The sequence below is a fragment of the Schistocerca nitens genome, chromosome 2, assembly GCF_023898315.1.
Source record: "Schistocerca nitens isolate TAMUIC-IGC-003100 chromosome 2, iqSchNite1.1, whole genome shotgun sequence".
NCBI classification, from domain to species: domain Eukaryota; kingdom Metazoa; phylum Arthropoda; class Insecta; order Orthoptera; family Acrididae; genus Schistocerca; species Schistocerca nitens.
Window position 1 is genome coordinate 516,002,243 of NC_064615.1, and position 6,333 is coordinate 516,008,575.

The window sequence follows — 6,333 nt, forward strand, 5'->3', positions numbered from 1 at the left end:
CAACGTGACTGACTGCCATGTGGAGAACCCTGGTTCAATTTCCGGTACTGCCAGGAATTTTTCCTGGGTGTGAGAACTGGTACGGCTTGCAGTCAGCCTCGTGAGCCCAACTGAGGAACCACTCGGCTCCTAGGTCAAGAAACCCTACAACGACCGTGAGAGCTCTGTGCTAATTACATGCTCCTTCGTAACACATCGGTTGATGCCACTGGCAAAAAATGACACAGTGGGGGGTGTGGCTTGTCTAGGGCCAGAAGGCGGAACTTTACTTATTTCCTTTAATGAAATAATGATCGCGATTGTAAAATTACGTTTATGGATCAGAATAACCATAATAAGCGCTGATTTAAACAAATATTACAGACATCGGAGGCAAAAACCTTTCTAACGATGTGAGCTGTTCTAAGAACTTAAAACGATAATAATCGTAATTGTGCTAATAGTGTCAGCAGAAAAGACTAATGTGCACACTATCTCCTAGATCTAAGGGGAGTGAAGATATACAGCCTCAGCTGTGGGGATAGCCTAGTGGTACCGGAGGCTAGTAAGTTGAGGGGAAAGCGATGGGACGAAATGTTTAGTGTATTAGGAGGAAGGCACTTAATTGTCTGTTGAAGCTGTAATTGTAATTGAGCTCTTTGAAACTGAGATAGAGGTAATTCCAAGGTTGGGTTCATATTATGGAAAAAAATTGGTTATGGAAAAGGTTTCTCTGCTATGGGGTGTGACAGAAACACTTTTCCCCTGAGAACGATTTTTTCTGCTATATGACTGACAAGGGGCAACGGCGTTGCCGCAGTGGATACACCGGTTCCCGTCAGATCACCGAAGTTGAGCGCTGTCGGGCGAGGCCGGCACTGGGATGGATGACCATCCGAGCCCCCATGCGCTGTTGCCACTTTTCGGGGTGCACTCAGCCTCGTGATGCCAATTGAGGGGCTACCCGACTGAACAGTAGCGGCGCCGGTCAAAGAAAACCATCATAACTACCGGGAGAGCAGTATGGTGACCACACGCCCTTCCTAACCGCATTCTCAGCTGAGGATGACACTGCGGTCCCGATGAGTGTAAAAAAAAAGTTATTGACAAGTAAAGAAAGAGGAGTGACTTACTACAGTGATCAGAAGATGAAATAAATTCAATGTATAGCAATTTCTGCACATCTATGCTCAGCTATGCATAAGCAGATAAAGTATGTAGTATAATTAAAATTACTGACGCGGCTTATACACAGAACGCAGCCGAACAGTACCTGCTGCAAGATCCGTGAGGGTTCCACTGAAAGTTATTTCAGGGCAACATTGGTAAAGTCAACCACTGCAGTCATTTGTAAAAGCTTCTTCTCGAAATCCAAGGGGAGAGTTTTTCACATTTTTATGCAACGTTATGAAATGCAGATGTTATGTTGCTGGCTGCAGTGCCTGTCCCTCTAAATTTAGGATTTTATCAAATATTACGACTAGACTGTTTAATAAAGAATTTATGTGGGAGATTCATGATAGCTGAGGCTGGTGAACCTAGAATGACAAATTAGAGTCAGTTCTGTTCCATATCGATTTTCTGTCACCGCATTATTCTGTGCCCATTGGCACACACAGTACTGCATTAAGACTGTCGATGGCAGTATTCAAGTGACCTGATTTTGTTCTCAATCGAAACTGGAGGTCATCAGCATACATATGGTATTTGCAGTCGGCCAGAACTGATGATAGATCACTAATGCACAATGAAAGACTTCGGGATATATCATCGAAACAGAGGGGACACCAAATGAAGCACGTCCCGATCATGTCATAGTTCCAGATGTTGGGCATTGGTGGTGGAACAGCAGGTGCGAGCGAAACCATTTTACTACATTCTGTGAAGACGTTACACTATCATGTGTGGCAAGTACGCTGTCCGCGTTAGCGTCGTGAAAGACGTTTTCTGAAGCCTTAGAAGCGCGCGGAAAGTGTATCTTATTTTCAGGCACTCTGTCTCTTTTTATTAAATCAGATGTTACCGAGCGATACGGCGCAGTTGTTAGTACACTGCACTCGCATTCGGGAGGATGCCGGTTCAAATCCGCGATATTCCTAAATCGCTCCAGGAAAATGCCAGGATGTTTCCTTTTAGTGGGCACGGCCGAATTGCTCCCGTATGCCTGAAACAATCCTGGCTTGTGCTCCAATGAACTCGCCGTCAACCGGACGTTAAAACCTACTCACCATCCTTTCTTTCCGCTTTCTATGCCCATTTCCTCCCTCTCCTCTGTCCATCTCCTATTTCCCGTGTGTCCTGCCTTGTCTTGTTTGTTGTTATTGCACATTCAGATCTTGTACTAATCGAATCATTAGCAGATTAGCCAGTATGCTTAACTGTTGTGATTGGTAATGTTGTAGCTTGTCAATGGCCACTAAAAAGCCGGTAAGCATTTCGTATGTCATAACTGACCCGTATGCATATATGCGATAACAGAAGCAAAAATGTAACGGGCTAGCGATAGAAACAACGTCCGGCCACCACATAAACTAAGCGCTCCAGATCTATACACAATCACGGATCCAGCGGGGATGGAAGGCACAGGCACAAGAAAGAGAAGAAAAAATTTTGACTTTGTTTTAGGTTCTATACCACTGCGTATAAGTGTGTGCTACATTTTGTCCCAGTTGCGCCTTCGTTGCCATTTCTCATCTTTCCTTCCTTGAGCGATCGTGGAAACATTTGTGTGTTTCTTTCATTAAGTTGCTTTTTTCAGTTGGACGGATTTGTACATCGTACATATAACTCTGTGAGAGACATTCATTACTACGTGTTGTACAGTCGAAGTTAGACTTCCTACGAGCGGACCGGTGGGTTGTCTGCCCAGGATACGAGGCTTTGCTCTCCAGTCTTTATTTCATCGTTCTTCTGCTGTCTTTCCATGTATTTTATATAGGAGATAATTTTCATTTCTTTTCCTTCTTTGTTACATCCCTTCTCTGTTTTGAACTAGGTACGATTGTCATTTTATACTTTCGCGATGAGAGTTTCGAAGACTGTGGCAGCTATATTCACTGTTTTTCATCTATTTGCTTTCACTGACGTTTGTTGCCAACTGCACATCTTGTTCCACTTACATAGACTCATTAAGATGTTTTCATCCTGTGTTTTATTAGTAACACTGATTGCCCCTATGTAGATTGTCTTACTTTTACCTGGGATGTCAGTCTCCATTCCGTTCCCTTGCTCTATAGTGTTAGTTTCATTATTGCTTACTGCCATATCCGCACACTCTTGCATTTTGTTGAAAGACCAATTGTTCCCGCCCTCGCGATGCTGTGGCTCAGACTGTTTAAACGAAAAAGGAAGAAAAGAAAAAGTACATGTTTCTGATATGAAAGCGAATTGGATATACATCCTAAACTCCTTCTTCCCTCTGTTTCTGTAAGTCTCCTCCTCAACCTCTCTTTATCAACCTCCTCTTCCTCCTCTCTCTGTCGGTCTTCTCCCCCTCTGTTCATCTCCTTCTTTCCGCTTTCTATGCCCATTTCCTTCCTCTCATCTGTCCATCTCCTATTCCCCATGTGTCCTGCCTTGAGTCTTGTTTGTTGTTATTGCACATTTAGATTTAGTACTAATCGAATCATTAGCAGATCAGCCAGAAAAATAACTTTCCTGTTTGTTGAGTATGTTTCACTGTTATAACTTTTATATGTATTTATATATAGGCTATGTGTGTCCATATATTATAGTAACGGGTAAAAATTTGAAGTAAACCAGTTGAGTACTTTTAGAGATATTTGCTAACTATATATTTGGACAGACTTATGGGGGTATATATAACCCCTTAAGTCTGTCCAAATGTTCATCAGAGCATTGTGTAAAAGTTTTAAGTAAATCGGTCAAGATCTTTTCGAGGTTTTTGGTAATAAAGTTTCCCCTATATAAACACAAGGGATAAAAATGGTTCAAATGGCTCAGAGCACTATGGGAGTTAACATCTGTGGTCATCAGTCCCCTAGAACTTAGAAGTACATAAACCTAACTAACCTAAGGACATGACACACATCCATGCCCGAGGCAGGATTCGAACCTGCGACCGTAGCGGTCACGCGGTTCCAGACTGAAGCGCCTAGAACCGCTCGGCCACACGGGCCGGCAAACACAAGGGATATTCGGAAAGAAAGTTCTGATCGGTCGCGAAATGGAAACCATTGTGAAAACCCAATGAAGCTGTGCACAGATGTGTTGTGCAATGTCTCTAGTATGCCCTTCGATCGTGTCACGTCGCTGGTTTCAGGTCTGAGAGCACAATGAGCATGTAAAAGTGCCTAGGAAATAGCGTCTCCCGCCAAATATGCGGGCCTGGTGAGACATTTCCCCGATGCCACGCAACCCACATAACACAGTTGTCATGCGCTTCCTTCTTTATGATAATTGTCTGCTGCATTCTGCAGGGGCTATGAAGGTGCTCCTGTAGCATTTTCGATGGGAAGTGTTTTATCACCAACAACACAGTCCGCAAATGGCTATGAAGGAAGTATTGGAAACTTGGAATCACGCTATCACATATGGAGTCGGAGCAGCGGCTATGTGGACAAGTAGCTGGAGGTTTTAGCTAACTGTTGCAGATAAAGCATTTTTGATTTTCACTGTGGTTTTCATTTCGCGACCCACTGGAACTCACATTCCGATTAACCCTGGTAATATAGGTATATAAATACACACATACATACAAATGCTACATTGTGTCCAGCTTTCAAAACAACTTTCGGGGATCATAGCTTCTGAACATACAAACATTTACTTTTTATGTAGATCCCCAGTATAGTTATTACATAATAATTTAAATTATATGTGGTGGTCCACTAGGTATGTAAAAACACGAGCGTGTTCGAATGTAAGGTTGTTTCAAAATTAGAAAGCAATCAGTAAAGAACTTTTGGCGATGTCCGATTTTGAATAAACGAACACTTATATTTTTATTTATGTAGACTGAATAAGTCACCGTCCCAGTTTCTCAAACGCATCAACGATAATCCTATATGCTTAACATTTGAGATCACTGTTGTTGTTGTTGTCGTTTTTGTTGTTTTTGTTGTCTTCAGTTCCATGATTGCTTTGATCCAGCTCTCCATGCTACTCTCTCCTGGGTGAGCCTCTTTATCCCTGGATAACTACTGCAAGCTACATCCGTTTGAACCTACCCACTGTAATCAGCTCCTTGTCTCCCTCTACGATTTTCAAATCCCCCCCACCCACAAAAAAAAAGAAAACTTACCTGTGATACTGAATTGGTGATCCTTGATGTCTCAAACCCTATCCTATCATCCGATTCCTTGTTTTGGTAAACTTGTACCACAAATTTCTTTTCTTCTCAGTTCTGTTCAACTCCTCCTCATTAGTTACTTGATGTACCCATCTAATCTTCATCATTCTTCTGTAGCACTACACTACGAAAGCTTCTATTCTCTATACTTGAAGTTAACAAATTTCTCTTCCTCGGAAATGCTTTTCTTGTCACTGCCAATCTACATTTTATAACCTCTCTACTTCAGCCAGCATCACTTATTTTGCTGCCCAAACAGTGAAATTTATCTGCTATACTAAGTGTCACATTATCTTGCTCTCCGAAGACTATAAGCACATCTGAAGGAATGTTATCTACTCACAGGCCCTTATAACGACTTAGATCTTTCAGAGCCCTGTCACGTCTGCAGCTTATGGTCTAGTGGCTAGCGTTGCTGCCTCTGGATCACGAGGTCCCAGGTTCGATTCCCGGCCAGGTTGGGGATTTTCTCTGCCTGGGGACTGGGTGTTTGTGTTGTCCTCATCATTTCAACATCATCATCATCCTCATTATAATTCGTGACAGTGGCTAGACTGGACCGTGTACAAACAATTGGGCTGTGTAAAACCTGGGGCATTGTACGGGCACTGATGATCGCGCAGCTGAGCGCCCCACAAATCAAACATCATCAGAGCTCCGTCAAACATTTCTCGCAGTGTCATATCTGTCATCTCATCTTCATCTATGTCCACTTTCCTTCCTATAATATCGCATTGAAGCTCATCTCTGGATGTACACCCTCTACATACACCTTCTACCTTTCAGCTTCCCCATCTGTGTTTAGAACTGGTTTGCCATCTGTGCTCTTGATGTTCATACTGCTGCTTCACTTTTCCCCAAGGGCTCTTTAATTTTCCTGTAGGCGGTATCTATCTTTCCCCTACTGAAATGTGCTTCTAAATCCTTAAATGTTTCTTCTATCAATTGCTGCATAACCTTTTTGCACGTCCTTTCTATCTCAAGTTTTAAACTTTTTAATTCCCATTCGCCTGCTTCATTTACTGCATTTTTAAATGTCTTCC

General features: G+C 42.6%; 1 pseudogene; it reads left to right on the forward strand.

The window, feature by feature from the left end:
• Positions 1 to 780: 780 nt before the first annotated feature.
• Positions 781 to 898, forward strand: LOC126237851 (5S ribosomal RNA; annotated as a pseudogene).
• Positions 899 to 6,333: the final 5,435 nt, after the last annotated feature.